General features: G+C 43.8%; 1 pseudogene; it reads right to left on the reverse strand.

Moving 5' to 3' along the window:
- Window positions 1-946: 946 nt before the first annotated feature.
- LOC103050979 (vomeronasal type-2 receptor 26-like) lies at window positions 947-19,682 on the reverse strand (annotated as a pseudogene).
- Between the last annotated feature and the right edge of the window lie 650 nt (window positions 19,683-20,332).

Here is a 20,332-nt window from a genome sequence, read left to right on the forward strand (position 1 = left end):
AATAAATTGGTTTATGGTTCAGTGGAAGGATGTCCTGGTCTCTGGTTTAACACACTCTTAGGGTGGAAAGTCCCTCCTTCAATTGGTTTCTTAAGTGGGAGACCAGAAACACAAAAGCTCTGATTCTACTAACCAGCACCAGAGACTCCACATTGAGGAGCAAATTGTTGAGAATGTCTCCCCTTGCTTTTGGGTCTATAGGAACACTCTTGGTGCTCTCAGAGTACCTTGGTGGCAGCATGCAATATTCCTCCCTTGTCAGTACATGGATGGGTCAGGTTAACACCTTTGAGGATTGTGGATTGGCATGTCAGTAGGAGGGATACGCTGGAAATCTGATTTAACTGTAGGCCTTAGGAGGGGTTGAGATGTCTTGAAGTCATTAGAATATGAGGAAAATATAATATAATAATGTAAAAAATAGACAAAGTTGTGTTTAAGCTGGGTGGCCATTCAAACATTATAAATAAATAAATAAATAAATCAAAAAAGAAATAATAATAATATTTATTTATTTACTGAATGTATATGTCGTCCCTCTCCCCCAGAGGGTGACTATATAAGATATACCAGTAAGTGGACAGAGAAATATACAGTCTACTTTGCATAACTGTATAAACAGTCTGCAACACCACTATCCATAAATCAATTTACTCCATGTAATTCTTTTTGGGTCTCTGCTTCAAATGTACCCCTGGCAAAATACTATACTCACCCAAAGCACGCCCACACCTAGCCCAGTTTTCTACATGATTAAATACAAAGAAAAAAAGGGGAAATGGGTTTATTAAAAAGTGGTGGTTTATTTCTATTGTGATGCAAAATAATAAAATAAAAATAGGATTGTGTGTGAATGCTGTTTTAGGAATATTAAAGTAGGAAATAATATTTTTGGAATAATTAATTGGCATTTTGGGATAAGACGTACCAAAAATTACTTTCAATTTTATTTTGACAACAAATGTTCTTTTGTATTCAGATCTGGTGTTAGGAAAAGAATGTAACATTTGGGAATGAAAATGAAGCCCAACAGGCCAGCACTGGAGGCCAAGATGGAGAAGACCTGCACGGCCACCATATACTTCCCCTTGGTGCTCAGGTAGGTGGGCACAAAGGAGACCCAGACGCTGCAGAAGACCAGCATGCTGAAGGTGATCAGCTTGGCTTCATTGAAGCCCCCAGGTAGATTCCTGGCCAGGAAAGCTACTGTGAAGCAGATGACAGACAGGAAGCCCATGTAGCCAAGGGCAAGGTAGAATATGGCAACAGAGCCTTCATTACATTGCAGGATGATTTCCCCAGATTGTAAGAACATGTCAGACTCAGGGAATGGGGGAGAAATTCCCAACCAGATGCTGCAGAGGGCAACTTGGACACCAGAGCAAGAAAGGATGATAGAATTGGCCAGGCTCTTCCCCAGCCATCTCTGCACTTTATTCCCTGGTTTTGTGGCCAAGAAGGCTAACACCACTGTGACTGTTTTGGCCAAGACAGTAGAAATAGCAATTGAGAAGATGTTGCTGAATGCTGGTTGTTGGAGAAGGCAAGTGGCTCTCCTTGGCCGGCCAACAAATAGGAAGGAGGTCAAGAAGGAAAGCAGGAGGGAGATGAGGAGGATGTAGGAGAGGTCCTGATTGTTGGCTTTGACTATGGGAGTTTCTTGGAATTTAATAAAGATTCCCAAGATTAAACCTGTTACCAAACACAGGAACAAGGTGAGGGAAGATAGGATCATCCCCAAATTTTCTTGATAGGATAGGAAAGTTTCAATCTTAGGTATACAGTCATCTTGGTTGATGTTTGGATGCTGATCTGCTGGACATCTGGTGCATTTTTCAGCATCTGAAAATAGCAAGATTAATGTCTGCCGTAAAGCATGCTCTTCCATAAGATGCATCATTGGAGTGAAACTGGTGATGGTGTGGATGAATGTGTGTGGAGAAAGATATTATGTGGCAATGGTTCGGAATTTTAAGTAGCATAATGCAGAAGGACAAGTGCCAAAGGCAAATGAGAATCTCTGCCACACTTTTCCAGGAGGAGCTGTGTCTGCTTTTAGCAGTTGCATCATTTGAATCCCATATTCTGTCAACCACCTTTTAGAAATGAAATACAAAGCACTCCATAGCCCTCCACCAATGACCCCTGGAGAGATGGTCATTGGGACCTCCTATACTGGACTAATTCAAGCACAAGAAGGGGTAGAAGGTTGGACTCAGTGGCCCCTTCCAGCTCTGACTCTTTTAAGAAGGAAAGTATTTCTCCAACAAACTCAGCTGCTGGTCTTCATGTGTAAACTGGGTGTTGAGGAAGCTGTTTATTAAATTCTCCTTTGCAAATGTCTATGCTCCCTTCCCTTTCACAAAGGAGATAGCCAGGTCTTCTGTCTGGACAGCAGTTCTCTGGCTGGTGTATCCCCCTGTTTCTTCATCCTCCCGTCCATGCAGGAAAGCAAGCACCAATGGCTTCCGTCTCCTTGGGCATCTCTCTTGAGGGCTGATGAGAAAACCCAGCCTCAGTTTTACAGTTCTTTCTGTAACTCCAGCTAGAAGGGGAAACTCTTGTCAGCTTCACCACTTAAAAAAAGAGAAAGTCCCTTATCAGGGAAGGAAGGAAGGAAGGAAGGAAGGAAGGAAGGAAGGAAGGAAGGAAGGAAGGAAGGAAGGAAGGAAGGAAGGAAGGAAGGAAGGAAGGAAGGAAGGATAGTCCAGCATTGGACCTGTTGCTGGACCTGTTAAACAAGTCCAGCTTTTTACTCATGCATTAGTGGATCAAAGGAAAGGAAAGGAAAGGAAAGGAAAGGAAAGGAAAGGAAAGGAAAGGAAAGGAAAGGAAAGGAAAGGAAAGGAAAGGAAAGGAAAGGAAAGGAAAGGAAAGGAAAGGAAAGGAAAGGAAAGGAAAGGAAAGGAAAGGAAAGGAAAGGAAAGGAAGTTTTCCATTTCTCCAAAAATGCCAAGAAAAAATGGTAGAGGTTCACCAGTAAAGAAGATCAAGATCAAGAAATTCCATCTCCCTTCTAATGCCAAGTCCTCATTGATCCCCTTTCTTTTAATAGTCTGCTCCTGATTTAACCTCCAAGATTATTTCTTATCACTCACAATGAAATAAATTATACATATTAATATTTTTTAAGCCAAACTTAAAAATGCTAATCAAAACACCCTTTCATGAAAAATGTCTAGGTCTATGGTCTTCCCCACAAGTCTGCCCCTTTCCTCCCATGTCACCCACCTTCCACGGTGGAGATGGTTCCTTCCGCAGAAGGAAGAAGTCGTAGCAGCAGACGGGCTGCCCTTCCCGACCCACCTTCCGGAATCCAGGACAACAGCGTTCCACACACCTGGAAGGAGGCAGGGGCTGAGCAGAGAGAGGAAGAACATCCAGAATATAAACTTATTTTCAGAAAAATGGCGACGGAGGAAAGGGTTGGTGATCTCCAGTTCAAGGTTTAGCGTTGACTAGTTAGAAGCCAATAAGAAATGTGATGTTCAAACAGATTGAACCGCATATTCCTTCTGTTTCTCTTCCCTTTTGATGTTTCATACACCCTACAAGTTTTAGACTTTCATTCTAAATTGAGATAAATTTAGATAAATTTAAATTTATCGGGAAAATGTTGGATGGATTCTTTGCTTTGCTGGGTAAACCACATTATTTGCATGACTGGCTCCGTCTACCTCCCTTTCCATAGGCTCAGTGAATAGTTTACCTGAAAATTGAAGACTCTATTTTTCAAGGGCTCCTGAATAGCCGATAAAGAAGAAATTCAGACTCTTGAGAACCTGATGAGTTGAAATGAAAACTCAAAGGCACATCCTCCCCCAAAGAAGCACAATCCTGTTGTTACCAGCCTTAGTGGAGTGAAATCAATATTATTGCTACCTTGGTCAGCATTTCCACTTGGTCGATGGTAAATTTAAAATCCTGAGATGCCTGTTTTTCTGGACTCCCAGATTTCACTCTCTTGACAGATTTGTTGGGGAAAACTACCCAGTTCACAATGTCCAGGTCAGCTGTCAGATCTCCTTTCTCATCCAGGTATACCCCACCCATGGAATGATTGTGAAGCAGAGAGTTTTGAAGGAAGGAGTAGAGCTGGAAAGGAAAGGAAAAGAAGAATTTAGAAGGGACATCAAAAGATTTTTTATTTATTTTTTTAAGATGTCTTGGTCTGTGTTGGGAGGGATCTGAACATTTCTCTCTCTCTGTTCAAAAACCAGGTTCTATTTTAAGTTTCCAGCTTGGTTAGGAGAGTATCAATACGCACAGGAATAAGAACAGCTGCTAACTTCATGGTGAAATATGTAGATCAGAACAATGATTGTAAAGGGTGGGAGTTTCAACATCTGGTCATGTTCTTGTTCCCACCACTTTATGACAGCAGTGCTAACATACAACTGCTCTGAAGGCAAACAACCAATTCTCTTTTCATTGATGTTTTATTAACCTAAAAAAAAAAATTAACCTAAAAAAGCAATTTTCAGCCATTCAGATTTTCCTTTAGCTTGAGGAATGTTGTGTGGTTTTTCTCTTTTGCAGTATCATTAGTTGCCCAATTGAGCTAGGTAGTTTCACATTTCCTCCCTTCCTGTGTTGTTCTCCTGGTCTTCAGCAGTGAAGATCAATGACTTAGCACAGGAAGTACCACTGATGATCCAAAGATATTGGTCCACCACACCTCTCTTCTTGCTAACAGTCATTCCTTTCTGTGATTGGAGAGTATTAGTTGGTACTCTCTCACAGTTTAAAGTGTAACCCCAATTTGGCTCCTGGTTAGCACAACCTTAGCCCTGGGATCAAGTCAACAGGTCAGAATCGCTGATGGAGGAGAAGAGGTCTCTTCTATGTTCACACCAACACCCTTATGCATTAGAAGGAGCATGACAGGTATGTGTTGTGTGCATCGTGTTGCATGAATGCTGCTTTGTACAGTACATTTCTCTCCCTCTTTGTTTTAATAGGAAGCCTCCAAAATTTTGGCTGTCTTTCATGGGACCCAAGTCTTGTTTATTCTCTTCCTGTCCTTTCCTACAATCGCTTCTTCAGACTGCCTTCCTCCTGTGCAATTGACATTTGCATGCCACCGATGGATTCTGGGAGAGTGAAGCGGAGCTCACCGTGAGCTACAAAGAAGTGAGACTTCAGCTCATCGGATCAAGCCAGCTACCCATGCGTGAATTTTACAACTAAGAATCTAAATCAAGAAGTCTACAAGGGAAAATCTATTTGGAAAATGCACTTGGATCTGCAGAACACTCAAGATTAATAAAGTCATGGAGAAAGAAGCTAGCACTGTGGTGACCTGCAAGGCATGTGCTATGTTTGTATTCCTGCCTGAGAAGGACTCCAATTATACCTGAACCAAATGCAGAATGATCAGATTGCTGGAGGAGAAACTGGAGGGTCTAGAGGGATGTCTAGCGATTCTGAGACTCATCCATGAAAATGGGGATTTCCTGGAAAAGGCAGAAGTCTGTCTACAAACTGACCACAGTTTGTCTCCACAGGAGGAGGCATGACAGCATGTCACTCGGAGGACAAAGGAAAGAAGAAAACTCTCCCTGCCACTGGAGCTTACCAATCAATTTCATACCCCGCCACCACCCCCCCACCAGAAGAAGACATGCAGACCTCTGGAGAAGGGTCTCATCAAGTGTCCCCGTAACAGGAAGAGAAGGAGCTCAGACTGCCACAGAGAAGTGGAGTCCGCTGGATGTCCCAAAGAGGAAAGGGCATATGGTGGTGATTGGTGACTCACTTCTCAGAGGAACCAAATCCACAATCTGCAGACCAGACAAGCTATCAAGGGAAGTATGTTGTCTCTCAGGTGCAAAGATCAAAGACGTGGCAGAGAGACTCGTTCAACTAATCAAGCCCACTGATTATTATCCCTTTCTCTTCTTTTGTGTAGAGACAAACGATACAACAAAAAAGAGCCTGAAAACAATATCAAGGGACTATGAGGAGCTAGGCTAGAAGGCAAAAGAGTTGGGAGCACAGGTAGTTTTTTCATCCATACTTCCAACGGATGGTCAAAGTGATGGAAGGCATGAGCAGGGAGGATTCTGGAATGGAGCTTCAAGGTTAATGGGAGAGGGGAGAGACATTTCAAGGAAAGCATATCCTCAGCCCCCAGCTGGACTGTGTGAAAGTCAAGAGAAAGAGACTGGCCCCTCCCTACGGGCATAATGGTTATAGTTGCTGTTGTTGGGGGATTAGAGTTCGTCTGGTGAGATTCTGGCTATTAGGTGCAAGCTAATAAAGAAGCTGAGCTGATTTCTGGACTGTCTCATGTGATTCTTGGGCTGAACGTGACAGTCAACATCCAATGAGGAAATGGAGGATTTCAGATGTAAACCACTGGCTCAAGGGATGGTGCCATCAAGAAAACTGGATTTCTGGGCCATGGTCTGCACTACTTGCAAGATGGGCTTCTGGCAAGAGATGGGCTCCACCTCATGAGGACTGGGAAGAATGTGTTTGGAAGGCATTTTGCTTGGCTGATCCGAAGGGCTTTAAACTAAATCTGGAGGGGGAAGGAGGCCAATTTCTAGGGCCAAACCCAAAGCATAAGCCCCAAGACAATGAATTTGACAGTGAAGAAGGAAGTGATGAGAAGGAAGGGGCACTCAAGTATAAAACAGGAGATGCTGCAAACACAAAGTCAGCCATAAGGGGCTCAGATGCCTGTACATAATGCTCAAGTAAGGAGAACAAACAGGGAGAACTTGAAGTCCTAATACCTGAGGGCAGGTATGGTATTGTTGGTGTTGCCGAAACTTGGTGGGATGGAACCCATGATTGGAATATACTACTAGAGGGATATAATTTGGTCAGAAGAAACAGACCCAACAAAAGAGGAGGAGGAGTTGCATTGTATGTAAAGAATTGCTACCCTTGTACAGAATTACATGATACCAAGGATGAAAGTCTTCTTGAAAGTATTTGGATGAATATAAAGGGGGAGAAAAATGGCATTGCTTTAGGTGTGTACTACAGGCCACCCAACCAAGCAGAGGAAATAGATGAACTTTTTGTAAATCAGTTAGTTGAGGTGTCCATGAAACACATTCAAAGGAATAAAATTCACCAGAGAGGAAGAAAACAACAACACGTTGCCCTTCCTGGATATCCTCATCAGCAGAGGAAAGAACAGCAAATTAGAAACCCAAGTCAATCAGAAGACAACCCACACTAATCAAGTACTCCATTACCAAAGTAACAACCCAACCTCCCACAAGAGGAGTTGCGTAAGAACATTATTCAAATGAGCACAAATGCACTGCAGCGACCCAGAACAGCAGAAAAAGGAAAAAGACCACCTATACAACATCTTCCAACAAAATGGATATCCACACAACTTTATCAAAAGTGCTTGTCCACTCAACCTACTACAACACAACCAACACAAGCTATGTAAAGGATCACACTGCCATACATCAGAAACATCTCAGAAACAACCAACAGACTTATTACAACCACATGGCATCTCTGTAGCACATGAACCAACAATATCCTAAGTAAACTGAGTAAGCCCAAAAAGAAAAAACAGGAGTCATCTACAACATACAGTGTAAGGACTGTAACAAACACTACGTAGGACAGACAGGCAGAAGACTAGCAGAACACATCCATGAGCACCAACTAGCAGTCAGAAGACATGATGAAAATTCCTTAGTTAAACAACACATGGACAGACTCAACCATAGTTTTAACTGGGAAACTGTCAGCATTTTAGACCAAGCTAAATTCAAATATGCAAGAGAATTCTTGGAAGCTTGGTATTCAGACAAGGCAGCAATTAATAGATGCATAGAGATAAACAGCATCTACATACTATTCAAAAGAGACAAAAGACCAGAAGATCACCTCACCAGCATTCAGTCACCAGCAATCATCACCCAGATAAGCAAAGGTCACCACCAGGCACACAATCAAGCAGTCAACATACACTAATCAATGAACTATCAGAAGAGCAAAACAGAACCCCCACTCCCACCAGCACTGGCAAAGCAGGCCACAGCAGATAAATAGAGAGCAAACCCCATCCCATTTTAGCACTGAAGATGTTACCTAGCCGGGTAATGAAACGTTTGCAAGAAAGCTCAGAGAACCCTAAGGACTCCACAAAACATACCACTGTAGTAGGGGGACTTTAACTACTCTGACATCAACTGAAAAGCAAACTCTGCAGCAAGTGGGAGATCAAGCAGGTTCCTGATCTGCCTAGCAGACAATTTTATCATCCAAAAGGTGGAGGAGGGAAATAGAGTCAGCTATACTGGACTTGATACTTATTAATAGGGATGAAGTGGCTGAGCGAGTGAAAGTTGTAGGAACTTTGGGAGAGAGTGCCCATGTCATTCTAGGATTCATCATAATGCAGGCAAGGGTAACTGAACAAAGTCAGAGTAGTGTTCTGGATTTTAAGACAGCTGACAGGTGAGACGGCTCCTCAGATAACCTGGTCCTGTGCCATGTAGGGCTTTAAAGGTAATAACCAACACCAAGTATTGGACCTGGAAGCAAACTGGCAACCAATGCAGCTCGCGTAGCAGAGGTAAGAGAAAGAATAGGAAGGATCCCACGGATGGAAATCCTAGAGGGAAAAATGGTTCAGGATGCTTAGAAAACTCCGAAAAACAAGATAATAAAGGCCCAAACAAAAGCAATAGCACAGAGAAAGAAAAACAGGAGGCCCTCTTCCTAGACCCCACCAGTCAAAATTCCTTGACTGGTGAGATCTGCAACATGCCCCTTCTGCTGGACCGAGTGGGCTGGGCTGATATAACGGGGGTGAGACAGCTCCTCAGATAACCTGGTCCTGTGCCATGTAGGGCTTTAAAGGTAATAACCAACACCAAGTATTGGACCTGGAAGCAAACTGGCAACCAATGCAGCTCGCGTAGCAGAGGTAAGAGAAAGAATAGGAAGGATCCCACGGATGGAAATCCTAGAGGGAAAAATGGTTCAGGATGCTTAGAAAACTCCGAAAAACAAGATAATAAAGGCCCAAACAAAAGCAATAGCACAGAGAAAGAAAAACAGGAGGCCCTCTTCCTAGACCCCACCAGTCAAAATTCCTTGACTGGTGAGATCTGCAACATGCCCCTTCTGCTGGACCGAGTGGGCTGGGCTGATATAACGGGGGTGAGACAGCTCCTCAGATAACCTGGTCCTGTGCCATGTAGGGCTTTAAAGGTAATAACCAACACGATGTATTGGACCCAGAAGCAAACTGGCAACCAATGCCGCTCGCGTAGCAGAGGTGTTATATGGACTCCCTGGGGGCATTCAGAACTGTCCATGCTGCTGCATTTTGCACCAGCTGTAGCTTCCAGATACTCCTCAGGGGTAGCCCCATGGAGAGTGCATTGCAGTAATCTGATCAGGAGGTGACCAGGGCATGAGGAAGAGGCATAACTGACACACAACACAAAGTTGTGCAAAGGCCCTCCTAGCCATGACTGCCACCTGCTTTTCGAGGCAGGGAGGTTGCTACGCAGCAGGGACATTGGTACAGAAGCAAAACTCCCGACTGATCCCACGTGCCCATCCTCAGGAACAGGGTCTCACATCCAGCAACATGTGGAGCAGAGCCCCTGAAGGCCACCAGAGATTCCTGGATGACCACTGCCACACCCCCTCCCCTGCCCTGGGGTCTCAGCTGGTGCCAAACCCTAGACCTGGCAGGACACATTTCTGAAAGGGGAACACCCCCTTCTGGTGTCAGCCAGGTCTCTAACGCAGGCCAGGTTGGCCTGCTCCTCCCCAATAAGGTCATGAATAAGGGGGGAGGGGCTTATTATTGACTGACCTGGCATTCATCAGCAGCAGCTGAAAGCCCGGCCTCTGTAGGTCCACTGATGAGGGTCAGGGCTTGAGCCCAGAGGGCCAGAACACACCACTGGTGTAACACACTGGGGCCGTCTTCCCCTGAAACAGCCTGCCCTCTGGCTCCCATCATAATGTCCCATGCCACCCAGCACATGAATACCCGCCCTGAATCACCAAAGGTGACCCTCCACCCACCCTCCTGGCCTCAGACCTAAGAGGCCCGCCGTATCATAAACCATTCAGACCAAGGGGGAATATGGGGTGAGGGGAAATGGGCCCCTTTGGCAGTGCAGCTATCTGCTCTCAATGCCAACAGGGGTTAGTCTCCCCAGCTCCCCCTTCACTACCACGCCCCCTCTCTCAACCGGCCTCTCTTACTAGTTGGTGAGAAGAGGGCCACATCCACTCCTACCCTCTTCCCACCTCACACCCAGGAACAGGGTAGCACACTCATCAAGCATCCACAGACTGACTCACCTACTGACCCCACAACTACTCCAGTTCCCCCCGGCCTCTTCTCTGGTCATAAGGGGTACCCCCCTTGGCACATTACAGGGCTAAAACCCAGACCCCCCAAGGGTCTCTATGGGCTTTAGGCTCTGTGGGCCCTTCGGCTCTGGCCTCCAGCTCCACCATCACAGTTGGATCCGCCTCAGCCTTGCCCCTGGTGCTCTCATCGCCACCACCCTGCCACCACCATGAGCGCTGCCTCCAAAACCCACAGAGTTGGGCATGGGCCTTGGCTCCTCAGCCATTCCTGGCCCAGCTGGACTGACTTTTGCCACCGTCCAAACTGGCCTAGATGATGCAGCCTCAGCAGCCACCGCCAGCACTCTCCCGCGGCCACCGCAGCGATCACAGCCACCGTCGTCCCCTTGGGTCCAAGTGCTGCCCACTGCCACACACATACCCATTGCTCATTTCCTCTCCTTGTTGTCCTCGGCCCAGCCGCCACCACCGCAACTCTCCTCCCCACCATGACAGCCAGCATCAGACGGAGTAACGCTGGGGGTTCTCTACATTCACCTCACATTCAAACTCCATACCTCCATACCTCCTAACCCCCATGCCGATCATGGCTGGGAGCCTCGCGCTGGGGATGCACTCCCTGCTGCCTTCTTGTTCTTTTTCAATCATTTAATTTTCAGAATAAGTAACCAAGGCACCCACGGACAAAACTGATTCCTACCTGCAGGGGAAACCTGTCTAACGGAAAAGAAATACCTGCCAAGCCTCCAGCCTTGGAGCTTCCACCATCATACCCCTGTTCCTCACCGATCTCTTGGGTCTGGATACAGATGCTGAATGTAAGGCGCGTCCCACAGCCCAGATCGTGTTGTGAATGAGAAAGCCATCCACAGCCTGGATCCGATCAGTCTCCTCTTGGGCCCGAGGCTCCAGTTCTTCTCTCTGTCTGCACCGTCTCCAGGCTTTCACCGAAAAGGCATCCTTAGTGGATGAACACATAAAGGTTTTCTTTACAAAGTCATGCATGGATTCGTAAAAGAGGGGAAAAGCATCATAGTTTGCCCATTTCCTTTTCTGTATCAGAAAGGAAAAAATGCCCCCAACATATTTAAAGGAAAAGGTATTGAACAGCAACTCGAGACTGAGATCCCAGTGAGCTGCAGTGATCCAGATTTTTTCTACAGCATCTTCCTGAAAGTCTTGAAGTAGTCTATGTACAACCTTTAGTCCTATTTGGAATGAATTAGTCTCTGCACCGTAAACAATGACATTGACTTCTCTCCACTTGAAATATTCTTTAAATATTACATCCATCTGACCCTCATTTACTGTAAAGCTTTGGTACATAGCTGTACAAATGCCATTCCTGATCAGCAGGGAAGTCAGCGTTGTCATGAATTTGTGCCCCTGGTCAGTGTCTGGGGCAAGGAGACCCACCAAGGTCCACCTGAAATGGAGGAGCAGCTTGACCATCCCTGAATACTGGAATCCTTCAGCAGGGAGCATCGGGTAGAAGAAAGGAGACTGAGCTTTATCCCCCAGAATCTGAGAAATAAAACTGTAACTGATCTGAAAGGAATGGAAGATGGTGATATTTAAAATTTAACAAGCAGAATGTAATTCCTATCATTTCCATAATAAAACTCCGCTTTTCGTTAAACAGAGGACCTCTGATTCAAAGTTGCATGACTGAAAATGGTCTCCCCAAGAAAGACACATCTGAGGGATTTTTTAAATAATAGCTTTATTAAATTTTAAAAACAGATAAAAACCAGCAGTAACTGATAAGCAAGAAAAAGAATAGAAGAAAAGAAAGAATAAAGAGAAAGAAGGAAAGCAGAAGTACAGAAAAAGAAAGAAATAGAAACACAAAAAAGAATGATTTCCAATTTCTTTTACAGCAGATATAAGTAAAGCATACATTAAAGTCTTAGTCTAGGTTTACAACTTCACATCCATTTTTTTCTATCATCTATTAATTTACACCTGAGGGAGTTTGTAAGTGTCCAACATGGTCGAAATCTGGATGGAGATGCCGGTCTCAGCCCCTTCCAGAACAGCCACTGTGTTTCTCTGTCTTCCACAGCTGTAGTTGGGAACATTGGCCTCCCCGTCTGAAAGCAGGTCCAGCAAAGCTTCTGAAGTCATTTCTACCTTGAAGAAATTCTCATAGATTTTATACCCCAGGCTGAGGTTGGGTAAGAGATAGCCATTCTGGTTGATGGCCTTGGTGGCAAAAAGGAAGGGGAGAAATTTCCAATAAAGTTTGGATGCTTTCCTGCAGAGATGAAAATCACATTTAACTTTTCTTCCATGATCATACTTTTAATCAACACAATCACTTCTTCTCCCAAACAGTTTCCAACATTCCAAAATATTACCATAGAAAAAGAATTTAAAAAACAGACAATTTTGGATCATGCAATACTTCAAAGGCACCCTCCCAGCTGGTTACACAAACACCATTTCAGTTTCATACGTTGGTTTTCAAGCATCTTATCCCGTATTTGATGGACTCCCTCAATAAGGGGGTGGGGGGTGGGTAAGAGGTGATATACCCAGATAGCTTCCATATTTCAGTGCACCATTAGGATTCTTTCAAATTGTATTACATTTTAAGTCACTGAATGGCTAAAGGAAACTATTTAATTATAGTTCTTGTATATTCTTGATATTATAAACATTTTTGGAGTTGGTCCAAGAGTTTAGACTGACTGTAAAAGGCTCCCACCGAGATGATATTCAGAAGCTGTTAAAGACCAGGTTCTTCTCCCCGGCTCTGGGGAAGTGAAGATTGAAGCCCTCTTGGATGGACCTTCATTGGTTTGTTGTTGTTTCTGGGGCTGTTTACGATTCTTTTCCTGTATTCTAGTTTATTACTTTAAATTGTGAGCCACCCAGAGTCACACAGCCTATGAATCCTATAAATAAATAAGCAAATAAAGGAACCAACCAATATGATAGATATAATATTTTCATTTTTAAAAAGATTTTTCGGTCCCTGGGATGAACTTGTGAATGAGAATCAGAGACATTTGCAAACTCCACGAATGCAAATGTTCTTAACTGGGACTCTTTCATCCCAGCAGTAAATTTTGGTGTGGAAAAACAATAGTGGAGTCATCTCATTTCCGATGCAGAGAGAACATCCACTTTCCCTCTGTGCTTGGACCAGGGCATCCCCCAGAGTTCAACTCAGCCCAGGGATGAGGTCAAAGGGAGAGATCATTCGGTGCCTGTCTGTCCACAGTCTAGCGCTGCTCATAGGACGCAAAGGAAAGTGGGTGAGGGCAAATATTGGGGTCTTATACTTGACAGCTCAAAATGAGCTTCATCACTTGTAGTATGTAAAAGGGACCCCAAGACAGAATCAGAATGTAAGTTAGCAAGAGAAGCAGATCATGGGGAGAGAACCTTGTGTTTTTGGAGGGCTGGAGCTGTAGAAATTTGCTGGAAATGCTCTAATATGATGCAGGAAGATTGACTTACATGGTGAATTCTTTTGAAGGACTTCTATCGAAGCTTAATGACTGAAACCTAACCTTCATTGCAGAGACTATGCCACTAATGAAATAATCTCCTGGCTTGTAGTGATTCTGTGGGTCCACTTCGCCCTGCTCCAGAGTCAGGAGGCATTTGGCCTTGAGCATCCCACAGGCTCCCTGGGGCCACAGAAGCAGCACAAGTAAAATCATCAGCAACATGACTTGTGTTCCTGACTGAGCCTTCTCTGTGGCACCTGCTTTTTAACGAGGAATGAGAAGAGGTGGAAGAAGCGCAAACCTCTTCCAAGACTGAAGCTTTGGATCCAGACTAAGTCCACCCAAGGGACATGAACACAGCCCCTGCTTGCCTTAAATCCACCCTCAGATTCTCTCTCAGTCCCCAGAGCCATTTATCCACCCAGAATTTCTGACAAAGTCCTCACCCAACTTTGCCTTTCAGTTTGATATAGACATCCAAACATTTTCTGACACGTTTGTGTAAAATCTTCTGAAAGTTAGCAGAAACATCTCTAGGGACTTCACACAAAGTCAGCAAATCAATCACTATGATTTGGATAATTGCAAGGAAGAAAATTGTCACCCCTCTGAACCCAGACTAAGTCAACAGGCAGGTGCCCAAAGGGAGAGCTCACAGATGTGGCTCCCAACTTTGAAGATGGGCCAGTGAGGGAGGCTGGAGAATTTGGCCCCAAAGCTTTCCAATAAAATACTTTTAGAAAACCCAGGATCAAGAGAGACTTTTACCAGGGTCATCAAGAATGGCATATTAATATGGATTTAGTTGGGCTTTTTTTCTAGGCGAATTTGGTTTTGAGTCTCTAGCTAGGTCTGGATCCCATCTGGGAGACATACAAATGCAGGAACCAGTGAAACAATTTCCTGTTGATCATCCTAATCTTTATGCTTCCCATAAAGTCTGGCAAAATCCTCAGAAGGAGGAATTTTGCTTAGCGTGAGCTGTATCAGCACTTTGGCTTCAGTTCTGCAAGTACAATTCAACCGTTACTCTCTTCTTTCTTTCTTTCCTTTCCTTGTGAAACTGAATTCACCAGCTTTACTTCTTTAATTCTCTTGTAAAAATGGCATTTATTATCCACAAATTGGATAATCCACTTGTCCACTTGGAAACTCCCAACACAATGATTTAGGGTCATTCAGAAATACACACACACAGAAACTTATTTTGTACACTCAAGAACAAATGATATTTGAAGAAAAAAAGGACTTGGTGCTTGTTTATTTTCTTTTAATGAACATTGAATTTTTAAACACTGTTTGTTGGAATTAGTAACTCATGTTTTGGGGAACTTACTACCAAAATTCACTTTAATATCTTATTTTGACATTAAACATTATTCAATGTACCCCTGGAAAATCTTCCTTCACTCACTCAAAGCATTTATCTCCCCCTGCACAATTTATAGAAAATTATGCTCTTGAGTTTATAGAAAAGAGCAAAGAGAAAGTGGGAAATCATATTTATTAAAAAGTGATGGTCCATTTCTCTCATGACATCAAAACACAGGACTTGGTGGGGTGTCTTTTAGGAAAATTAAGAGTTCAAAGACTGTTTGTTGGAATCATTAACTGACAAGGTTGGAAAATACTTCATCCTAAACCCACTTTACTGTGTTATTTTGACATCAAGTGTTCTTTTGTGTTCAGGTCTGGCCTTAGCAGAATAATGCAGCATTTGGGGAAGAAGATGCAGGCTAGAAGGCCAGCACTGGAGACCAAGATGGAGAAGACCTGCACGGCTACCATGTACTTGCCCTTGGTGCTCAGGTAGGTGGGCACAAAGGAGACCCAGACGCTGCAGAAGACCAGCATGCTGAAGGTGATCAGCTTGGCTTCATTGAAGGCCCCAGGCAGGTTCCTGGCCAGGAAAGCCACCAAGAAGCAGATAAGAGCCAGGAAACCCATGTAGCCAAGGGCAATATAGAAGGTGGCCACAGACCCTTCATTGCATTGCAGGATGATGTCTCCAGGCTGGGAATGTAGGTCAGAGTCAGGGAATGGGGGAGAAACTCCCAGCCAAGTGACACAGATGATAATTTGGACACCAGAGCAAGTAAGGATGATGGAGTTGGCCAAGCTCTTCCCCAACCACCTCTGCACTTTATTTCCTGGTTTTGTAGCCAAGAAGGCTAACACAACTGTGATTGTTTTGGCCAAGACAGAAGAAATGGCAACTGAGAAGATGATGCTGAAGGCTGTTTGTCGGAGAAGGCAGGTTGGTTTGGTTGGGCGACCAATGAAGAGGAATGAGGTCAAGAAGGAAAGCAGGAGGGAGACAAGGAGGATGAAGGAGAGGTCCTGATTGTTGGCTTTGACCATGGGGGTTTCTAGAAATCTAATGAAGATTCCCAAGACAAATCCTGTGGTGAAGGACAAGAATGAGGCCATGGAAGCCAGGATGATCCCCAACTTTTCTTGATAGGATAGGAAGGTTTTAATCTTGGGGATACAGTGATCTCGATGGATGCTTGGATGCTGATCATCTGGACACCTTCTGCATTTTTCTGCATCTGAAAAGAGCAAGAAGAACTCCCATTAAACACACATATGAATGAAATGCACAGTTTGAGTGGCGTTAGGGATGGTGTGAACCACTGTGAATGGAAGGAGGAAGCCTGTAGTAAGGAGTAGGTCCTGATCGAGGGCTGCTCTCCGCCACTGATCATGTGGAGGCTGGCCTGCCGTCTCTTGCGGTTGCTTCAATTTCAGGTTGCTTCAATTTCAGGGGCCAAGCTAAAGGCCTCTAACCCAAAGATTAGAAATTTGGAATTCTGGAATTTGAAAATGAGAAATCCCCAAATTTGGGATTTAGTGAATGATTGAGTTTGGAGGAAATTGGTATGTAGTAAGGAGAAGTACTCCAAGAGATGGGGGCTCCCCTCCTCTGTTCAAGCGAAGTTGGGTTGCATCTGCTGAAGATGCTTCAATCTGGGTGCCTGAAATGAGCAGTGAAAGAGAATTTTAGGGGCAGCGTAAAAGCCCCCCATTCCACGGCATCAGCTATACGGTGTCAGGTTATGCAATGAGTTTAGAAAATACACTTTCTCAGGGAATCCACCCATGGAGACATTGACATGATCAAAGAGGAAGAACTACAGTCCAGGCAACGGTCAAATAAGAGACATCTCAGCCCGCAGAAGGATGTTTTGTTAGTACTCATTGGCATTGGCGTTTTTGCAGACTACCTTGAAGGGCTGACAAGTGATGATAAGCTGAGAAAAGATCCTGTAAGCAGAATTCTGGGAAAGCAAAGAAGGAACTCTTGAGAAAGGAACCCATGTTCATGGAATATGGACTTTTTCTTCTTTTCTTCTCTACATTGTCTTTGTAGTCCTGCCCCATTACCTCATAGTTACACCCTCATGGCCTCACTAATGTATTTATTTGTTATATAGTTGTAAGTTTTACTTTCATAAATACCTTTTGTTTTACACAATAAAAAGTCCCCCCATCCCTTATGGGAAGATATAGAGAAACCACCTGCTCCAGGTCCAGTACTTTTGTATTTCTTTTGAGTGTGGATCAGTCTAATTGGACATGGGTTTGAAAAAAAGAACATGAACATAGGAAGGAGGAGCAGAGAACGGAGGAGGCACAGAGAGAAGTCACTGGGCTCTGGAAGCATCCAAGTCAGGTCCCCAATTCTTCACTTCTCAGGAAAACCGAAACTATGAATTCTGGCTGCTCAACGAAATGGTTCCACCAAGACTTGAACAGTTACAAGAAGAGCTGATCCTCTTCCAAGACCCTATCAATGTCTTTCTGTCCTGGTACGCTGGAAATTATGACTGCTCAGAGAAAAGAGGTAAATAGCAAACAGAAACATGAAAGATTTGTGTGCAAGATGAAGAGCAAGAGATGCCATCTCCCTCATAATGCTCAACCCTCATTCATCCAGAATCTTTTAAAGTTTTATCTCAATTAGCCTTCAATATCATTTTTTTAATTCACTATGAAATGTAATGCTATACTTATTATAAGGAAATGATTTTTTTTAAAGCCAAGCTTAGAAATGCCTACCAAAAATGCTGTTGTGAATATTCCTCCCCAAAGTCGGCCCCTTTCCCCTTTCCCCCTTTCTTTATCACCCACCTTCCATGGTGGAGATGGTTCCTTCAGCGCAAGGAAGACAGTCATAGCAGCAGATGGGCTTCCCTTCCTGAGCCACCTTCCTAAATCCAGGAGGACAGCTTTCCACACACCTGGAAGGAGGCAGGGGCTGAACACAGAGAGGAAAATATCCAGAAAATGAATCACACATTTATGTCCAGGAAGGGGGCAAAAAGGAAGGGTTAGTAATTTCAGGTTCAAGGCTCAGCTTTGAAACATAAAAAACTTGGAGGTCATCAAACTCATTTCACTGAATGTTGCTTCCCTTTTTATCTTCTCTTCGAATTTTCTGCACACTACAATTTTTAGTTTAGAATCTAAGTTTCAATACTGAATTACACAAGGGAAAGTCAGATGAATTCTTTTCGCTTTAGTGCAATGAATCATTATCCCCATGGCTCAAATCTACATCCCTTTGCAGAGGATTAATACACATTTTATTTACTTATGAGATATATGGCCTCCAATCTCATGGTCCATATCTCTGGGCACCTCAGAGCAGCAGTAAAAAACAATTAAAGCAAATATCTGGAGTGGGGAGAGGGAAAAACATTTCTATTCAACTTTAGCTGTATAATTAAGGATATGTTTTCTTTTGGATATCTTGAGCTCTAACGGAAGAAAATCTTGCCTCTCTAGGTGAACCTAGATGGCCTTCACAGCTATTCCCTGCCAGAGGAGGGCAATCGTGTTCGCAAGAGCTTCAGAGAGAGTGAAATGAAGACTTTCCCCACCTGGTTCAGCTCTTCCATTTCTGCAGTAGCATTGTGGTGGATCATAAATTTGAAATCCAGGGATCGTTCTCTTTGTAGACTCCCAAATTTCACTCTACTAATGGATTTATTGATAGAATACATCCAGCTTACAATGTCCAGGTCTGCTACCAGCTCTCCGTTCTCATCCAAATACACCCCTTCTATGGAATTATTGTAAAACTGAGGATTTTGAAAGAAAGAATGAAGCTGGAATGGAAGAGAATATAAGTATCTTTAGACAGGACTTACAATGTTCTATGGCAAAATCACTTCATTTGTGCTGTGGGTAGACTGAAGATTTCTTTCTGAACACCCAAAATGAAGGTTTCAGATCCATTCCCCAAGTTCATTTGGAGAGAATCTATAAACACTTGAATTGTAATATCGACTAACTTAACAATTTCAATATGGACAACAACAACAAATACTGTGAAATGGGACAGAGGAAAGCTTCGACCAGCTTTCAGGATTTTGTTCTTTTACCCATTTCCAATCCAGGAGCGTTCCTGGAACCTCTGCAGGGTCGGTTTCTTGCCTGTCCTCCCTCGAGGGGCTGACACCAAGCGCTCCACGTTTCTCTCCCTCCCAGCTTCTACTGAAAGAAAGTCAAGCAGGGACATTTTGACAGTGAAAAGATGAAGATATTCTATTTGAAAAGAAATTTAAAAGGAGAATATGTTGTCAAAGTGGGGAAAGGAGTGAAGGAAATGAAAAAGGAAGAGAGATGGAAAGTTGGAATAAAATGTGTTTTTTAGGCTCAGAATAAATTAATTTGTTAGAATAGCTGTTCAGTTCTTAGAATTCTAAAATTTATACCCAACTGCAGGAGAGATACCTGCCAGGCCTTCATCTGTGGGGCTTCAGTGTTCTTGCCCCCCTTGTTCCTTGTCCTCTTGGATCTGGATAAAGAGGCTGCATGTAAGGCTCGGACCACAGCCCAGATGGTGTTGTAAATGAAGTAGTTGTCCAGAGACAGGATCCAATCCATCTCCTGTTTCCTCAGAGGCTCCAGTTCTCCTCTCTCCCTGCACCGTCTCCAGACTTTCACTGAAAAGGCATCCTTGGTGTACAAACACATAAATGATTTCTCTACCAAGCGTTGCATGGCAGAGTAAAAATGCGGAGATAAACCATCATTTACTGTTTGCTTTGTTTTCATAAGAAAGGAAAAAATGCTATGGATGCTTTGCCTAGGAAAGACCACGTCCTTCAAATATAAGGATAAGTCCCACAGGACTGTTGTCATCAGGACTTTTCCTGTACCAGGTTCCTTAAAGTATTCAAGTACTTTATGTATAATAAGTACCCCTATAGTGATTGAATGAGCCTCTGCACCATAAAGAAAGATGTTTACTTGTCTCCAATTTTGGTATGGAACAGGATCTATCACCACTTTCTCCATAACAGTGGAAAAGGCTTGTGATATAACTGGACAAATACCATTCCTTATCAACATGGTCGTCAATGTCCTCATGAACCTCTGCCCCTGGTCAGTGTCTGGAGCAAGAAGACCCACCAAGGTCCATGTGAAATGGAGGAGCAGCTTGACCATCCCTGGGTACTGCACTCCTTCAGCAGGGAGAATTGGGTAGAAGAAAGGAAAACGAATTTTATCGCTCAGAATCTGTGTAACAAAAC

This window comes from Python bivittatus, unplaced genomic scaffold (genome assembly GCF_059951505.1).
Source record: "Python bivittatus isolate LINGU-HERP-01145 unplaced genomic scaffold, Pbiv_v1 ctg000820_np1212, whole genome shotgun sequence".
Lineage (NCBI taxonomy): Eukaryota > Metazoa > Chordata > Lepidosauria > Squamata > Pythonidae > Python > Python bivittatus.